Source organism: Panthera leo, chromosome E2, assembly GCF_018350215.1.
Source record: "Panthera leo isolate Ple1 chromosome E2, P.leo_Ple1_pat1.1, whole genome shotgun sequence".
Taxonomy (NCBI): domain Eukaryota; kingdom Metazoa; phylum Chordata; class Mammalia; order Carnivora; family Felidae; genus Panthera; species Panthera leo.
In genome coordinates, this window is record NC_056693.1 from 5,704,248 (window position 1) to 5,723,624 (window position 19,377).

The following is a 19,377-nucleotide window of genomic DNA, read 5'->3' on the forward strand; positions in this document are numbered from 1 at the left end:
TTAAGTAAAAACACACACAATTAATGTAATATGCTCTGGAATTCGAAAACATGCCAAGATGGTCACCTAAGCCCCAGGACGGATGGCACTACTCTTGACTGAGAAGTGGAGGACTGCAGGGAACATAATTGGGGGAGTTCAGGAGCTCATGTTTGGACATCATAAGGTGGAAATGCCTGTTAGACGTCCCAACAGACGTGTCAAGGAGACAGCTGGACAACACAATCTGGAGTTCAGGGAGGAGGTCTGAGATAAGACTGTGACATTGGGACCCCGCGAGGTATTTAGAGCCATGAGATATAGTGACACAGAAAGTGACTTGGTGTAGGCTGAGAAGGAAAATGTCCAAGACTATGTTATGGGGCCCCCTTTCAATTAGAGAGCAGGGAGCAGAGGAAAAGTGGGCAGAAGAAATGGGCAAGTGAACAGCAAGAAGAAAACTGAAACAGACACACAGATGACAGGTAAGATTTGTCAACAGAGGGATGTCCTGAAAGCCATTAAAAAAAAGTCTGTAAAGGAGTCACCACTGTTCAACATGTTGATAAGACAGATGAAGACAATGAATTAACCAGTAGATTTAGAAAACTGGAGGACATTACTGCCTCTGACAAGGAGAAAGAAATGGCAGATGGGAAAGCTGGGTTGGATGAGGACTGAGACAGAATATACACAAGCGTTTTGTGTTTTGCATAGAAGGGCTCTTTGGGTCTTTTGACTACTGTGAATAACGCAGCTATGAACATAGATGTACAAAATACCTGTTTGGGTCCCTGCTTTCAATTTCTTTGGGTATATACACAGAAGTAAATCTGGCGGATTATATGGTAATACTATGTTTAATTTTCTAAATTTATAGTGAAGATAATTACAAAATTATTTTATACAGGAGCTGTATAAACAGGAGTTCTGTAATTCTCTTTCCCATCGGTTCAATTCAAACAGGCAAATTTCAAGTTAAAAACCTTACGAAGACACAGGTCACTGGATCACAACTTAATCACCCATATCCCATCAACCACCATTCATCCAGACCTGGGTTCCCCCTTTTTTCTCCCTCCGTAGCACTGATTTCTATCAATCTGTTCACGTCTCCCTCTTTCCTGATTCTCTCCGCTGTTTTTCCTGTGTTTCCCCATCTCCTCCCTTGCTTTCTCCCCTTTCCTCTCTTCCTTTCCCTACACCTACACTTTCCGGGGAACTCTTCACACCTATTTCGCCTTGTCCTACTCTTTCTCCCCAGTCTTTCTGACTGTTCCACTCGCCATACGTTTCTGCCTCTCTCTGCCCCCACGGGTGTCCCCTCTGCTCTCCCTGTTCCATTCCCGCTTTCCGGTTACACCCCCTCCGCCGGGCTCACTGGCACCCCCATCGGATCTCGCACCGCTGTTTCTCTCCCCGCTGTCATCCTACCCTCTCCTGCTGTCTCTGTCTCGCCCGCCCGCAACCTTTTGCTCCTTCCCGCTCTGCGTTCGAAGCGCCTCGCTCTTGTGGCCCCACTTCTGCTTGTGCTCGCTATTTTGCTCCCCTTGTCCTGGGGCGCCTCCCTTTTCTCCACGTTTCGCTCTTTTGTCTTCTCCGCCTGCCATTCTCCCGAGTTACTGCGTCCGCTCCCACGGTCCCTCTGTGTCGACCCTCTCACTGATCCTCCCTCCCTCATTCTCTCTCTCTGTCTCCTCATCCCTGGCCTCCCTGCCGCAGTCACGGCTTCCACGAGGCCCCTCAGCCTCGCGTGCGGGACGTGACCCGCGCTCTGACACCCCGCGCTCTCCCGTCCTCGGTCCCGCTCCTGAAAGCCCCCGCTCCACAGTGTGCTCGTCCCGGGCATCGGTCCTCCCATCACACGCGGGGCTGCACGGGGGTTTCTCAGGAGGCGGCGGGGTCTGCGCCACCCCAGGGCCAGACTCCGAGCCCCGATGGGCCCAGACCTGCCAGGCTGCGGGCACAGGCGCCGAGCGCTGCCATCCACCCCGCACGCCCATCTCCCGAGACTCACGCGGCGCGGGGGACACGGGTGCCCAGGGACACAAGGCGGCAGGCGGCGTCTGAAGGCCCGAGGGCCCCGAGCACCACAGGCGGGGACCGACTCCGAAAGATCCGAACCGAAACCATCCGGAACCCCCGCGCGGGCAGCGCCGCCAGCACGATTCGGTGTGTCCGCGACGCCACTCACCGCGGTGGGAGGCGCGGGGCAGGGAACGTTAACGTGTTTTGAGACCCCAGACGCTGGGCGTGTGCGACTGTGGACTGGAGACGCTCACGTACAAAACAGAAAGTTCGAAACCCACTGAGGTCGATACGACCTTCGCTTCGGCCAGCCGCTTCCGGGTCTTTCAATAACTGCGCAAGAGCGCAGGTGGAAGATCCGGCATGGGACATGCCTGGAGGGAACGCTTCCGGTAATGGGCCGGGTGTGTCTATTGGCCAGGCCCCGACGCGCAACGGCTGAGGGCGGGGTTGAGGCGGGGCCTAGGTGAAGCTCTTCGGGCAACGGAGTGGACGCAGGCACCTGCCACACCTTGGCCCAAACGCTGCAGGCAGGATGGGGCGGGGCTTTGGAGGGGCGCTTCCGGTAATGGGAGGAAAACAAATATGGCCGCTGGACTGAGAGTATCCGGAGGGCCTTGACAGGGCGGTGACCTGAGCAGACTGTTTAGGCACCCGTTGAAACGCGATGTTCGTTCGGACTGGGGCTTGAGGGCAAGGCCAAGACTTCTGGGCGGGATGTGCGGGGGCGGGGGGGGGAGCCGTGCTGGTCTTCTCTGGGTGCCGATCCCTGGGCGTGTCTTGTTTTGGAAATTCCCACTCTCTGAATATGCTTTGTGTTCTCTGGGTCAAGACTGTTCCCTCCCCCCCAATAAATTTTTTTTTTACGTTTATTTTTATTTTTGACAGAGTGCGAGGGGGAAGGGACAGAGAGAGAGGCAGAATCCGAAGCGGGCTCCAGGCTCTTAGCTCTCAGCACGGAGCCTGACAGTGGGGGGTCATGACCTGAGCCGAAGTCAGAGGCTCCACCGACCGAGCCCCGGGGCGCCCCTAGAGTTTTAGAGTTGTGTGGGCCGCTTGTGTTGAAAGTTTACATTTTATCAAAGTGACAATGGCTTAACTCAAAAACTTTTCAGAACAATCTCTTTATCCCTCTCTCGCTGCCCCTTCCGCACTTGCACTTTCTCTCTCTCAAAATAAATGAACTTAAATATATATATATATTTCCACAACAAGAAACACTAAGCCCCTTGGCTGGGTGTGGAGACAAAGGAACTCCCTTGCACTGTTGCTGGGAATGCAAACTGGTGCAGTCACTATGGAATACAGTATGAAGATTGCTCATAGATTTAATTCTGTAACTACCTTATGACACAGTAATTTCATTGCTGGGTATTTACCCAACCAAGAGGAAAACACTAATTCACAAGGATACATGCACTCCTGCGTTTATAACAGTATTATTTACAATAGCCAGAGTATGGAAAGCAGATTAGTGTCCATTGATAGAGAAATGGGTAAAGAAGATGTGGCATAAATACACAATGGACTATTACTCAGCCGTAAAATGGAATGAAATTTTGCCATTTCAAAGAAATAGATGGAGCTAATGTATATTATACTAAGTGAAATAAGCCGGTCAGAGAAAACAAATACCATAGAAATTCACTCGTGGAATTTAAGGAAAAAAGAAAAAAGAAAGAACAAAGGCGGGGGGAAAGACCAAAAAAAAAAAAAAAAAAAGCCTTTTTATTGTTTTGAGAGAGAGAGAGAGAGTGTGTGTGTGTGTGTGTGAACAGGAGAGCAGCAGAGGGAGAGAGAGAGAGAGAGAGAGAGAGAGAGAGAGAGAAAGAAAGAATCCCAAGCCAGCTGTTCATTGTCAGCCCAGAGCCAGACACATTCTGGTCTTGATCTCACCTACTGTGAGATCATTACCTGAGCTGAAATCAAGAGTCAGACACTGAACTAACTGAACCACTCAGGTGCTCACCCCCTAAAACAGACCTTGAACCTTAGAAAATTTATGGTTAGCAGAGGGGGAACTGGGTGGGGATATGGGAGAAATAGGTGATGGGATTAAGACTATACTTATGATGAACACTGGGTAGTATACGGATTGGCTAAATCATGATACTGTACACCTGAAACTAATGTAATACTGCATGTTAACTATATTGAAATTAAATTTTAAAACTTAATTTAAAAAAAACTTTTCACAAAGTGGTAACAAGGTGAGAGGCTAAGAGAAAAATTACCAGGTGTACTCACAACTGCAAAGAAAAGATCTCCCCCCCCCCCCCCCCCCCACGGTCCAAAACCAGCCAGGGCGCCTGGTTGTAGTCTGACATAAAGGTGGGAACCAATCAAGTTCTGATGAATGGTTTAAAATAAAGGCGGGAACCAATCGAGTTCTGCTGAGCGTTCAAATTTAAATGTCAACCAACAACAGCTCTGTAACCTCTAAAAAAGGTCCCTAACTTGTTTGTGCCGGGCTGTAAAAGAAGCTGTAAGATCCTTACTCGGGGCCTCTCAGCGCCACCGGCAACGAGTGCGCGGAGCACCGGGTTCGAACCTGCAATAAACAACCCTTGCCGCTTGGCTTTGATTCTGGACTCTGGTGGTTTGTTTTCGGGGGGGGTCTCTCGAATCGGGGCATATCATTGGCACATCCTGTGAGAGGCAGGCAGGGTCTGCAGTCTGGGACCAAGTCACCCATGGAGAGTCTATGTGGGGCCATGGCTGGATCCACATATGTCTCCTGCATTAGAATTTAAGCAATTTAACTAAGTAAGGAGCGCTTCTGTCTGTGTAGGGGATGCAAACTGAAATGTGATATGCAATGCTCTACCAATGTGAAATGTGCCACTATTTACCGACATTTTTTCAGAACGTCATTTCCATTTCTATCCCCGTTTACCATGTGCTCAACCCTGTGCTCATTTCCAGAGATGTTCATAGCCACAACACCTGGGATGTGGGAGATGAGGGATAAGACATGTGATAATTTAGCTTACCAACCATTGCTAAAAAAAGAAAAGAAACCCAAAACTTCAAAATGTGAAACTAAGTTGAATTGTTCTTTATATTATTCATCGTGTTCCACACTTGAGGTGATTGATAAACTCAAATAAGTTTCAGGTAATCTTTATGACATAATAACTCATTTCTCAGTAATCTGTAAATATAATTTCAAAATCACTTTACTTTTTTAATTTCAGAAGATTTTTTTTATTTTTAAAAAATTGTTATAGTTTATTTTTATTTCCACTTAGCTAACATATAGTGTTAATATTAGTTTCAGATGTAAAGTAGAGTGATTCAGTAATTCTATACATCACCCAGTGTTCATCAGGACAAGTGCACTCCTTAATCCCCATCACCTTTTTAATCCATCCCTCCATCCACCTCCCCTGTGGTGACCATCAGTTGTTGTTTTTTTAATTTTTTTAAGTTTATTTCTTTATTTTTGAGAGAGACAGAGAAAGAGTGGGTGGGAGGGGGCAGAAAGAGAAGGAGAGAGAGAAAATCCCAAGCAGGCCCCTCACTGTCAGCACAGAACTGGTCACGGGACTCGAACCCACAAACCCTGAGATCATGACCTGAGCTGAAATCAAGAGTCAGATCTTTACCCAACTGAGCCACCCAGGCGCCCCCTACCCCCATCAGTTTGTTTTCTATAATTAAGAGTCTGTTTTTTTATTTGTCTTTCATTTTTTCCCCTTTGGTCTTTTGTTTTCTTTCTTAAATTACACATGAGTTAAATCGTGTGATATTTGTCTTTCTCCAACTGACTTATTTCACTTAGCCTAATACACTCTACCTCCATTCATGTTGTTGCAAATGGAAAGATTTCATTCTTTTTTATGGTTGAATAATATTCCAGTGTGTGTGTGTGGCACGTCTTTTATTATTATATTTTAATTTTTTAAAGTAAGCTTTACACCTAACATAACACTTGAACTCACAACCCTGAGATCAAGAGTTCTGTGCTTTACCGACAGAGCTAGCCGTGCCCCTATACTACATCTGCTTTATCCATTCACCAATCGATGGACATTTGGGCTGTTTCCATATCTTGGCTATTGTAAATAATGATGTTGTAAACATAGGGATGCATGTATCCCTTTGAATTAGTGTTTTTGTATTCTCTGGGTAAATACCCAGTAGTGTGATTGCTGGATCATAGGGTAGTTCTATTTTTAACTTTTTAAGGAAGCTCCATACTGTTTTTGACAGTGGCTGCAACAGTTTTCATTCCCACTAACAACGCGTAAGCGCTCCTTTTTCTCCACGTCCTTGCCAACACCTGTTGTTTCTTATGTTGTTGATTTTAGACATTCTGACATGTGTAAGGTGATACCTCACTGTAGTTTTGATTTGCATTTCCCTAATGGTAAGTGATGATGAACATCTTTTCATGTGTCTTTTGGCGATCTGGTTGTCTTCTTTGGAGAAATATCTGTTCATGTCTTCTGCCAAATTCACTTTACTTTTTATCTATAGTAACTAACATGTTTTCATTGAAGAAAATTATTTTATAGTTTAGCAATTTTGTTTCTTTCCTGTTTCATTTTGGATAAAGACTTTTAACATATTAAATTTGTAAGGTTTTTCTTCCTTACATGCATTATGCATGTAAGTAGTGCTTATAGTCTTTTGATGGTCATTACATTTGAATCACTTAACATTTACTAAGGTTTGAATATCATTACTCATAAAATTCTTAAGTTTTCATTACAAAATTAATAATGTGATTATCCCACAAGGATTGCATTTTGAATGAAAATGTTGCCACATATATGACATTTTAAGATTTCCCAGCACCTGAGTGGCTCAGTCAGTTGAGCATCCGACTTCAGCTCAGGTCATGATCTCGTGGTTTGTGAGTTCAAGCCCTACATTGAACTCACTGCTGTCAACCTATCAGCACAGAGCCTGCTTCAGATCCTCCACCCCCCGCACCCCCCCCTTCCTTCTCCCACTTGGGTTCTTTCTCAAAAAATAAATAAAACATTTTTTGTCAAGATGTCTCTGAGACACTTATTTACTGGTGTTTAGTAATGTTTGACTGTTGGCTAAATACAGTGCCCCATTCAGTATAATTTTAAGATCTCTCCAGTTTGAATTTCTGACTAGTGAAGATTTATCCTAAAGACTTTCCAAGTTCATTACTTTTGTAGTTTTGTTTTGTTTTGTTTTGTTTTTTGGTAATAACTGTGATATTTTATCAACAAAGAAGGGACCAAAACCTTCCCACATTTATACAAATGTTGGTTTTGACACTAGGGGAAATTCTTTCTGATTGTGACACAAAGGGACTATTTTGCTAGATTTCTTTACTTGATTACATTTACAATGTGCATCCTCAGTTTTAAATGCCTGGAATTCGCCCAGATAGATGTGAAAAGAGAATCCAATCCTATTATAAATCATTCCATGAATTTGTTTCCTGCACATTAAAAAAAGCACAGTGCTGGGGATATATTTGGGGATCTTCAGAAGGTAATGTATATAGATTATGCTGTATTACATAATATTAACAACCAACCATGTTGGTTTTAGAGATTTTAGCATGGACTCCCATGTTCACAAGCAAATAAGTGACTTGTGGAACTTCCATCAAACTCTTAATAGTTGGGGAGAGAAGCCAATTATTGGTTGAAGTCATGGACCCATTTTGTTTATGGGGAGTTTTGTTCCTTGTAAAATTTACAAGTCAGCAAAATTAAGACATTCACAGGAAAAAGAAGAGACTATCTCCTCAATCACAGGAAGATTTTGACATATGTCTCCCTGTTACATCATTATATAACAGATGCAAATTATTAAAGATGGAAGACTTCAAAATCATTAGACTTCAAACTTCAAAAAAAGCATAGGAACTAGCTTAACTAGGTGAATTAAAAATTAAACTGTACCACAAAAACAGAGACATTTTTAAAGAACACATATTTATCGGTATAAAAATTTTTAAATCTTGACTTAGATAAGGAGAGTATATACAAAACATTCTTGCAATAGAGAAAATTCTCTGATCACAAAATATGCAAATATTTCAAAGGACAGACAGAAAAAAAGTGTTTCTTTTATAAAAAGGAGTAAACAAGACCAGAGAGAAGAGGAGATGGGATAGTTGGATGAACAGGTGTCATGACCTATAGCTGATGAGGGAATGTTTTGCCCAGAGGTCAGCCCTCTCTTTGGATAGGCTATTAGGAGGAAGGATTTTTTCCTAATTATAATGCTCAAGGATGAGGCAATGTTCAGGGTCCTTAGGAGATAAACTTAAGTAACATTTGATTAAATCATTTACAAATATTAAATTCTGATTGATCAGTAGGACAATCAGTTCACCTAATTATTCATAAGAAATGGGAATTTCAAGGATCTGTGTCTGACCTTGTCCTAAGCAATCTATGGGCTATCTATAAGTCCTAACAAGTAATATAAGAAAGGGTGTTTTTTGCAGGAAGTTGTTTCCTGGAACAGATATAATTGGGGGAATTTCTTAACCATACTGTTTTCCAGGATCTCATACAGATAAATTTCAGTATTGTCACTACCCATTAGGAGACCCTAAAATGAATGTAGTTCGAAAAATGAATACATGTTATATTTGTAAAAAGTAACATTAAAAATGTGGATTAAAAATGTGATGATGAACTTGCCTAGGAACTTTGAAGCATATACCTTTGTATGTCACTGAAAGGCCCTGCATCTTTATTATGTCATTTTTGCAAAATTTTGACAGGAAGCTTAAAAATTATTATACAAAATACGATGAGGTGCAGAATGATAACCCCATTTTGTATGATAGTCTCACATTTTATGAGAGTCCATTTCATCTTAAAGGGGTCTTTTCTAAAAACCTGGAAAAGAGAGTCCATGTGTATTTTCCTAGGATGCAGGGGAACAGATCATATTTAGGTAAGCAGAAGAACATGGAGAAGTGACGGTCGTATAATTGACAAAAATGGTGATGTTTAGTTAGTTCAGCTAGTATGGTTATGACTGGGGAAAGATCAAAACAAGCTATGGGAACACCTACTTGTAGCAACCTAATTTGATAGATAACATACCTAGGCTTTCGGGTATAATCAGTAGTAGCATTTGGGAACTAAAGGCAAATTGGTTACAGTAAAATCAAGTGGTCTTCAACATAGTGAACAGATCACAATTTTTGGTGACAAATCCAACAGTCAGAAAGATTTTCCCCTTTTGGAATGGATTGACACAGTGTTGGAGTACTATCTAGGAAAGAAACCCCAGAAATTAAATCTTTGTGTGAAACCACAGAAGAGTTTTCCTTGCTCAAGCACATGAATAAGTCCTGGAATAGAAGAGGGGTAGTGAGGAAACCAAACCCTGACCACTGGCCCCTCCAAGACAATGGCTTATTTTTTGGTTGGGAGGTTTTGATAACAGATTCCACTTCCTTACTTGTCATCGGTCTGTTTAGATAGATTTTGTTTGTGATTTAGTCTTTGTAGATTGTATCTTTCTAGGCACTTTTTTAGGTTATTTAATTTGTTGGATGGTTCATACTTTCTTATGATCCTTTGTATTTCTATGTTATCTGTTGTAATGTCTCCTCTTTTCATTTGATTTTGAGTTTTCTTTCTTTTCTCTCCTAGTGTAGCTCAAGTTTTGTCATTTGTATTTATTTGTTAAAAAAAAACAGTCTTTAATAATAAAGGGGACAGTCCAACAAGAAAATATAACAATTATAAAATTTATGCACCCAACATAGAACACCAAATACATAAAACCATTAATAACAAACATAAAGGAACTATTTGATAATAATACAATCATAGTAGGGGACTTTAATACCCCACTTACATCAATGCACAGATAATCTAAATGAAATCAAGGAAACAATGGCTTTGAATAACACACTGGAACAAATGAATTTAACAGATATACTCAGAACATTTCATCCTAAAATAGCAGAATACACATCTTAAAGTGCACATGTAACGTTCTCCAGAATAGATCATATATTAGCTCACAAAACAAGACTCAACAAATTCAAGATAGAGTTCATACCATGCACATATTCTGATCACAATGCTATGAAACTAGAAGTCAACCACAAGAAAAAAATATGGAAAGACCATAAATACACAGAAGTTAAATAACATGTTACTAAGCAATGAATGGGTCAACCAGGAAATAAAAGAATAAATCTAAAAATATATATGGAACTAAATGAAAATGAAAACACAATGGTCCAAAACCTTTGGGACACAGCAAAAATGGTTCTAAGTGGGAAGTTTATAGAAATACAGGAGTACTTGAAGAAGCAAGAAAAATCTGTAATAAACAACCTAGCCTTACACCTAAAAGAGCCAGAAATGAAAAACAAACAAAACCTAAAACCAGCAAAAGGAAGGAAATAATAAAGATCAGAGCAGAAATAAATGATATAGAAAGTAAAAAACAAGAGAACAGATCAATGAGACCAGGAGCTTGTTCTTTGAAAAGGTTGGAAAATACACACACACACACACACACACACACACACACACTAAACCTCTAACCAGACTTATCAAAAAGAAAAGAGAAAGGACTCAAATAAAATTACAAATGAGAGAGGAGAAATAACAACCATCACCACAGAAATACAATTAGGGGCCCCTGGGTGGCTCAGACAGTTAGGCCTCTGACTTTGGCTCAGGTCATGATCTCACAACTCATGAGTCGAGCCCCGTGTCAGGCTCTGTGCTGACAGCTCAGAGCCTGGAGCCTGCTTAGGATTCTGTGTCTCCCTCTTTCTCTGCCCCACCCCTGCTTGCTCTCGGTCTCTCAAAACTGAATAAACATTAAAAAAAAAAAAGAAATACAAACAATTATAAGAGAATTATGAAAAATTATATGCCAAAGAATTGGACAACCTATAAGAAATGGATAAATTCCTAGAAACATAAACTACAAAAACTGGAGAAAGGAAGAAATAGAAAACTTGAAAAGACTGATAAAGAAATTGAATCAGTATCAAAAAACTCCCAACAAGCAAAAGTCCAGGGCCAGATGAATTCACAGGTGAATTCTACCAAACATTTAAAGGAGAGTCAAATCTTACTCTTCTCAAACTTTTCCAAAAAAGGAAAAGGAAGGAAACCTTCCAAATTCAATCTATGAGGTCAGCATTATCCAGATATCAAAACTGGATAAAGACAACACTAGAAAAGGGAATTATAGGTCAATATCCCTGATGAACATAGAGGCAAAAAAACTAAATAAAATACTAGCAAACCAATTAAAAGAATCGTTCACCATGATCAAGTGGAATTTACTCCTGGGTTGCAAGTTGGTTCAATATTTCCAAATCAGTGTCTACATCACATCAATAAGAGAAAAGATAAGAACTATATGATTATATTATTAGATGCAGAAAAAGCATTTGACAAAGTACAACATCCATTCATGATAAAAATCCTCAACAAAGTAGGTTTAGAGGAAACATATCTCAACATAATAAAGGCCTTATATGAAAAACCCACAGCTAACATCATCCTCAAAGGAGGAAAACGGAGAGTTTTGCCCCTAAGGTCAGGAACAAGACAAAGATGTCAACTCTCACTGCTTTTATTCAACATTGTACTAGAAGTTCTAGGCACAACAGACAACAATAACAACAACAACAAATTAAAAGACATCCAAATCGGTAAGGAAGAAGCAAAACTTTCACTATTTACACATGACATGATACTATATATATAGAAAACCCGAAGACTCCACCTAAAAAATTTGCTAGAACTGATAAATACAGTCAAGTTGCAGGATACACAACCAAAGTACACAAATCTGTTGCATTTCTATACATCAATAATGAAGCAGCAGAAAGAGAAATTGAGAAAACAATCCCAGAGCATCTGGGCGGCTCAGTCAGTTAAGCGTCTGACTTGGGCTCAGGTCATGATTTCACAGTTTGGGAGTTGGAGCCCTGCATTGGCTCTTTACTAATAGCTCAGAGCCTGGAGCCTGCTTCTGATACTGTGTCTCCCTCTCTCTCTGCCCCTCCCCCACTTTCTGTCTCTCAAAAAGTAAATAAACATTAAAAAATATTTTTTAAAATACCATTTACAATTGCACCCAAAGTAATAAGATACCTAGGAATAAAACCTAACCAAAGTGAAAGACCTGTACTCTGAAAACTTTAACACTGATGAAAGAAATTGAAGATGCATACAAATGGAAACACCCACACCCACCCATGAGCGCACACACACACACACACACACACACACACACAGGGAAAGACATTCCATGCTCATGGATAGGAAGAACAAATATTGTTAAAATGTCTATACTACCCCAAGCAATCTATACATTTAATATAATCCTTATCAAAATACCAATAGCATTTTCCACAGAACTAGAGCAAACAATTCTAAAATTTGTATGGAACTGTGGCACCTGGGTGGTTCAGTCAGTTAAGCGACCAATTTTGGCTCAGGTCATGATCTCATGGTTTATGGGTTTGGGCTCCATGTCAGGCTCTGTGCTGACAGCTCAGAGCCTGGAGCCTGCTTTGGATTCTGTGTCTCCTTCTCTCCCTGCCCCTCCCCCACCTGTGCTCGGTCTCTCTTTTTCTGTCTCTGTCTCAAAAATAAACATTAAAAAAATAATAAAATAAAATAAAATTTGTGTGAAACTGCAAAAGACCCTAAATAGTCAAAACCATCTTGAAAAAGAAAAGCAAAGCTGGAGGCATCACAATTCTGGACTTCAAGTTATATTACAAAGCTGTAGTAATCAAAACAGTATGGAATTTGCACAAAAATATTCACATAGATGAGGGAACAGATGGAAAGTTCAGAAATAAACCCACAACTATATGGTCACTTTCTCTTTGACAAAGCAAGAAAGAATATCCAATGGGAAAAGGACAGTCTCTTCAACAAATGGTGTTGGGAAAACTGGACATCAACATGCAAAAGAAAGACACTGGACCATTTTCTTACACCATATACAAAAATAAACTCAAAGGTCTAAATGTAAGACCTGAAACTATAAAAATCTTAGAACAGGCAGTAAACTCTTTAACATCAGCCATAGCAACTTTTTCCTAGATATGTCTCCTGAGGAAAGGGAAACAAGAGGAAAAATAAGTAACTGGGACTTAAAATAAAACTCTTCTGCACAGAGAAGGAAACAATCAACAAAACAAAAAGGCAACTTACAGAATGGGAGAAGATAGTTGCAAATGACATATCCAATAAAGGGCTAGTATCCAAAATATATAAAGAACTTATAAAACTCAACACCCAAAAACCAACTAATCCAATTAAAAACTGGGCAGAAGACATGAACAGAATTTTTTCCAAAGAAGACATCCAGATGGCCAAGAGATACATAAAACGATGTCATCACTTACCATCAGGGAAATGCAAATCAAAACTACAGAAAGATGACCTCACACCTGTCAGAATGGCTAAAATCAACAACACAAGAAATAACAGGTGTTGGCAAGGATGTGGTGAAAAAGGAACACTTATATATTGGTTGGTGGGAATGCAAACTGGTGCAGCCACTCTCTTTTGGTTTCCATTTACATGGAATATCTTTTTCCATCCATTCACTTTGAGCCTTTGTGTATCCTTAAGTCTAAAGTCTCTTGTAAGCATCGTGCAATTGGGTCTTCTTCTTTTTTTTTAAGACTTCCAACAACTGTCTTTGATGAGATAATTCATTCATTTACATTGGCTAATTATTGATAGGTAAGGGCTTACTAATGCCATCTTATCAATTGTTTTTCTGGCTGTTTTGTAGTTCCCTTATTCCTTTTTTCCTTTCTGGTTTCCTTTAGGAATTGATAATTTTCTATAGAGGTATGCCTTAGTTTCCTTTTCTTTTTCTGTGTATCTACTGCAGGTTTTTGCTCTGTGGCTATTATAAGGCTTACATAAACCATCTTGTAGATAAAAGTTCATTTTATGGTGATAAGAACTTAAATTTGATTGCATATAAAAACTTTATTCCCCTCTCACATTTTGTTTTCGATGTCACTGTTTTTACATTGCATGTGCATTAAAAAATAGTTATATTTTTATTACTTTTGTCCTTTAATTTTTTTATACTTGATCTAAGTGGTTAACACACCACTATATTGCAATATTAGAATATTCTGCATTTGACTACATACTTTACCAGTGTGTTTTCTATTTTCATATTTTTATATTACTAATTAGCATCCTTTCATTTCGGCTTGAAGTCCAATGTCTGGACATCCTCAAAGGTTGTTTCTGTTTTTTAATTTTTTTTTTGTTATTGTTGCTTTAATATGAAATTTATTGTCAAATTGGTTTCCATACAACACCCAGTGCTCATCCCAACAGGTGCCTTCCTCAATGCCCAGCACCCACTTTCGCTTCCCTCCCACCCCCCATCAACCCTCAGTTTATTCTCAGTTTTTAAGAGTCTCTTATGGTTTGCCTCCTTCCCTCTCTGTAACCTTTTTTTTTCCCCCTTCCCCTCGCCCATGGTCTTCTGTTAAGTTTCTCAGGATCCACCTAAGAGTGAAAATATATGGTATCTGTCTTTCTCTGTATGACTTATTTCCCTTAGCATAACACTCTCCAGTTCCATCCATGTTGCTACAAAAGGCCATATTTCATTCTTAATTTCTTTTTTCTTGTGACTGAGTCATACTTTTGTTTCTTTGAGTTCCTTGTAATTTTGGTAAAAACTTGCATTCAAAATAGTATAAAGTGGAACTCTGGAAATCAGATTCTCCTAATTTTTTAGAGTATGTTTTTGCTGTTTGTTATGGGTTATAATTCGCTTAGTGACTTTCTCAAACTAATTTTGTAAAGGCTGTTTCCATTATTATGTGTGATCAAGTCTCTCTTCCATTAGCTTAGTAATCATATTGTGGTTTGACAGATTTCACCAAATGTCTAGCACTAAAAGAAAGAAAAGAGGAAAAGAAAAAGAAAGAGGAAACGAAAAAGAAAGAGGAAAAGAAAATATTCTCCCATCATTTGCAGATTTGCTCTTAGTTGTGACACTCCAACTCTTAACCAAGCGGTTTACCACTCTGCTTTTACCTTTGTTTTACACTTTGTGCAGAGCCAGAGGAGACAGCTTATGGTTTTCTCAGGTACTTTATTCTCCAGTATATGTAGGCTTTATTCCATACACATTTTTTTTTTTTCTCAGCCTCTCCCCATGCTTTTGGTCTATTGCTTATCCTATTTTCAGTCTACTATGGTCAATCTTTTGCTTTTAAACACTGTATGATTCTCACTGGTTTGCTAATGAGAAAAACCTGGATGGAATTTGGAAGGCAAAGTGAAACAGAATATGTTAATCTCGGGAGAAACCAGTGACCGGATAAAGATTTTGCAGACCTCCCCACTAGCTCTAACTACATATTTAAGGCAACCAGAGGCAGTAATTTCTCAGATATATGCATGATTTTTGGCTTCTCCACCCACTGTGGATCTTTAAGATGTAACTGTTAGTAACTGTTCCTATGATCTACCAGTCTTTCACACATTTCACTGCTCAAACTCCTTCCAAAATCTTGCCTTAATTTATACAATTCTTACTCTTAAATAATTTTATGTATCTATTTCCCTGACCAAACACTGATCACTACAGTCCCTCAGAATACTACTATTTATGTATTTTCAAAGTCTAAAAATGTCAACCAGCCTGACTATATTGATTCCATGGCCCAGTGGTCTTATCATTTCTCTTAATAAAAGAGCAATTTTGATCTTTTTAAATATAGTAAAGGAACTCTGATGCATGCTTAAAAACATTGAATAGATGGAGGGGAGCCTGGGTGGCTCAGTTGGTTAGGTGTCCGACTTTGGCTCAGGTCATTGATCTCACAGCTTGTGAGTTCAAGCCCCATGTCAGGCCCTGTGCTGACAGCTGTCTGGAGCCTGCTTCAGATTCTGTCTCCCCCTCTCTCTCTCTACCCCTACCCCACTCATGCTCTCTCTCCCTCTCTCAAAAATAAACATTAAAAAATTAAAAAATATACATTGAATAGATGGGACAACTGGGTATCTACATGGAGAAGGATGAAGTTGGACCCCTACCTCACACCATATACAAAGGTCAATTCAGAGGTGCCTGGGTGGCTCAGTCGGTTAGTCATCCGACTTTCGTTCAGGTGATGATCTCATGGTTCATGGGTTCAGGCCCCACATTGGGCTTTGTGCTGACAGCTCAGAACCTAGAGCCTGCTTCAGATTCTGTGTCTCCCCCCCCCCCGCCCCTCCCTTGCTTGTACTCTCTCAAAAATGAATGTTAAAGAAAATTTTTTTTAAAAAGTCAATTCAAAACAGATCAAAGAACTTAATGCAAGAACTATAAAATATTTGGAAGAAAACATAGGTATAAGTCTTCCTGACATTTGAGTTAAGCAATGGTTTCTTAGATACAACCCCAAAAGTGCAAGGAACCCCTTCCCAAAATAAAGTTTCACCAAAACTTAAAAGTTGTGTGTCAAGGACATTGTCAAAAAAGTGAAAAGATAACCCACAAAATACAAATTATATACCTGATAAGGGTATAATATATCTATCATATGTAAATTATTCTTAAAACAAAAAACAACTTCTCAATTTAAAAATGTGTATAGCACTTGAATAGTTTTTTTTTTTCCTCCAAACAAGATATACCTATGGCCAACAAACACATGAAACACATTAGTCATTAGAGAATGCAAGTCAAAAACACAGTGAGATACCACTTTCACCTGTTGGGGTAGCTGTAATAAAAAAGGTGGAAAACAACTGTTAACGAGGAAGTGGAGAAACTGAAACACTTGTGTATGATTCTTTTTTTTTTTTTTTTTTTTTTTTTTATATTTATTTTTGAGACAGAGAGAGACAGAGCATGAACGGGGGAGGGTCAGAGAGAGAGGGAGACACAGAATCTGAAACGGGCTCCAGGCTCTGAGCAGTCAGCACAGAGCCCGATGCGGGGCTCGAACTCACATACCGCGAGATCGTGACCTGAGCCGAAGTCGGACGCTTAACCAACTGAGCCACCCAGGCGCCCCACTTGTGTATGATTCTTATGATACTACAATCTCAACTCAATACATGTACCCAAGAGAACTGAGAATGTCCACCAAACACACACACACACACACACACACACACACACACACACACCAAAAACCAAAACCCAAAAAGTTGTAAGTGCAACATTACTTAAATAGCTTAAAAGTAGGAGTCCAAAGAATTTCATACAATGATTTCATATACAATATTTCAGGACACTTATAATACTACAATTCAGCCATAAAAAGGACTCATGTAATGATCCATTACAACATGGATCAGTCTTGAAAACATTTTCACAGAAAAAAGACATGACAGGCCACATATTGTATGATTTCATTTATATGAAATGCCCAGAATAAGGACAAACATGGAAACAGAAATTACAGTGCAATTTCCAAGGGGTGGGGGTGTGAAGTGCTAAAGGGTATGGGGTTGCTTTATGGGGTGATGAAATTGTTCTGGAGTTAGTACTGATAGGTTTTACAAAATTGTGAATACAAAGTGACTTAATTGTACACAATTAAGGTGTCAGTTTTATGGCATGTGAATTATATATAAATAAAATGAACAAATATCCATTATATTTGCATTGAATTCAGGAAAACATTCTGACTGACTGTCCTGCAAGACCTTGGAGATATGGGTCCCAATCTCCATTGCAATAGAAGTGATGATGACAGCAATTTTAACAGCAGAACGAGCATGTATTTTAGAAACTTTTCAGGTGAAATGAGCATATTTTTTAACTAAAATTCTAGTGTGACTTTCAGGGAAGCACTAGGTCTCCTGCCTCCACATTACAAGATACCAGTTCATCATCCTGTACCATTGCAATTGTTACACTGAACTAAAGACATGACAGACCCTCTTTCTTTACATTCATAAAGCACTTTGTACCTCTCATTTTTATGTTGTAAAAGTTTCAGAAGCCCTTTGTCATACATCCTCCAAATTTTTTACTGACTAAAGGGATAAAATGTAAATTAAATATATAAGTTGATTTAAAAGATGTGAAGGGAAAAGTGGTAAGAAAAAAACTTATAAGAAAATCAACATGAGAGGTGCCTGGGTGGCTCAGTCGGTTAAACAGCTGACTTCAGCTCAGGTCATGGTCTCGTGGTTTGTGAGTTTTAGCCCTGCATTGGTCTCTGTGCTGTTGGCTCAGAGCCTGGAGCCTGCTTCAGATTCTGTGTTTCTCTCTCTTTCTATCTCTTCCCTGCTCACACTCTGTCTCTCTCTTCCTCTTAAAAATATATAAACATTTAAAAAGTTAAAAAAAAAAAAAGAAAAAGAAAATTAAAATGAATCTCCAGCAAAGTTGAAAAAGAACCATGAACCATAAGGCTTGTTACCATAATCCCAAATTGAGATTTTGATAGCCTTTGAAAAACTGCTTTCCTAGTAAAATCCCTAAACCATATCTATTGTCTGATAAAACTTCCTACACATTCATTTTCATCAAATTACCCTAAAAATGTCACAGGCAATTTATCTAAACAGTATTTCACAAACACTTTCAACATATTATATAAATGATCCTACATGTGCAGCAAAGGACACGCGATTATTAGCACGAGGAAAACTCATCTTTCCCAACCAAGAAGTGAAAAACTTAAAGAGTAAACAGTGTTAAATTAGTCTGACTTTATTTTTTGTTTATTCATTTTGAGAGAGGGAGGGAGGGAGGGAGGGACAGAGAAAGGAAGAGACAGAATCCCAGGCAGGCTCTACACTGTTAGTGCAGATCTGATGTTGGGCTCAAGCTCAGAAACTGCAAGAGCATGACCTGAGCCAAGATCAAGAGTCCAACGCTTAATTGATTGAATCATCCAGGTGCCCCATTCCAACTTCATTTTTTAATTATTTGACTATTAACGGCTTCAAGTCTCCCATCCCTCCTCCCTTCTACCAATTAGGTAAGCTGATTAGATAGCCTATCTACTCTTTCTTTGGCATTGGTTGGGAAGTTTAAGCCACATTCAATACTCTCCTCAGTTCCACTATAAAAGCCCCATACCAACAAATCTGGAGAAGAGGGTCCTTAACACATTGATCTTGATGACTGAGATCATAGTTTTACATCCACTATATGCCACCCACACTGTCACTCAAATTCATGGTTCTTGTTCTTGCAGGAAACTCTGGACATGGATGAACATCACCTAATGAAGTTTGCCCTTTTATCTTATTAAACCCTTCCAAGAGATCTTCATGGTGACATGAAAGGATTGTAATGAAGGTATAACATGAACAGATTTCAAACCTCAGGATGAAAATCAACAGTAACTTGGCCTTTTCAAGAAACCTGAAATAAACTATATAATAAGAGGAAAGTAACAGGACCTTTTCACAGATA

General features: G+C 39.6%; 1 protein-coding gene across 1 annotated transcript in view; it reads right to left on the bottom strand.

The window, feature by feature from the left end:
* Positions 1 to 19,377, bottom strand: part of LOC122209058 (zinc finger protein 665-like) — a 49,545-nt gene that overhangs the window by 13,147 nt on the left and 17,021 nt on the right. The gene's annotated exons all lie outside the window — the stretch shown is intronic.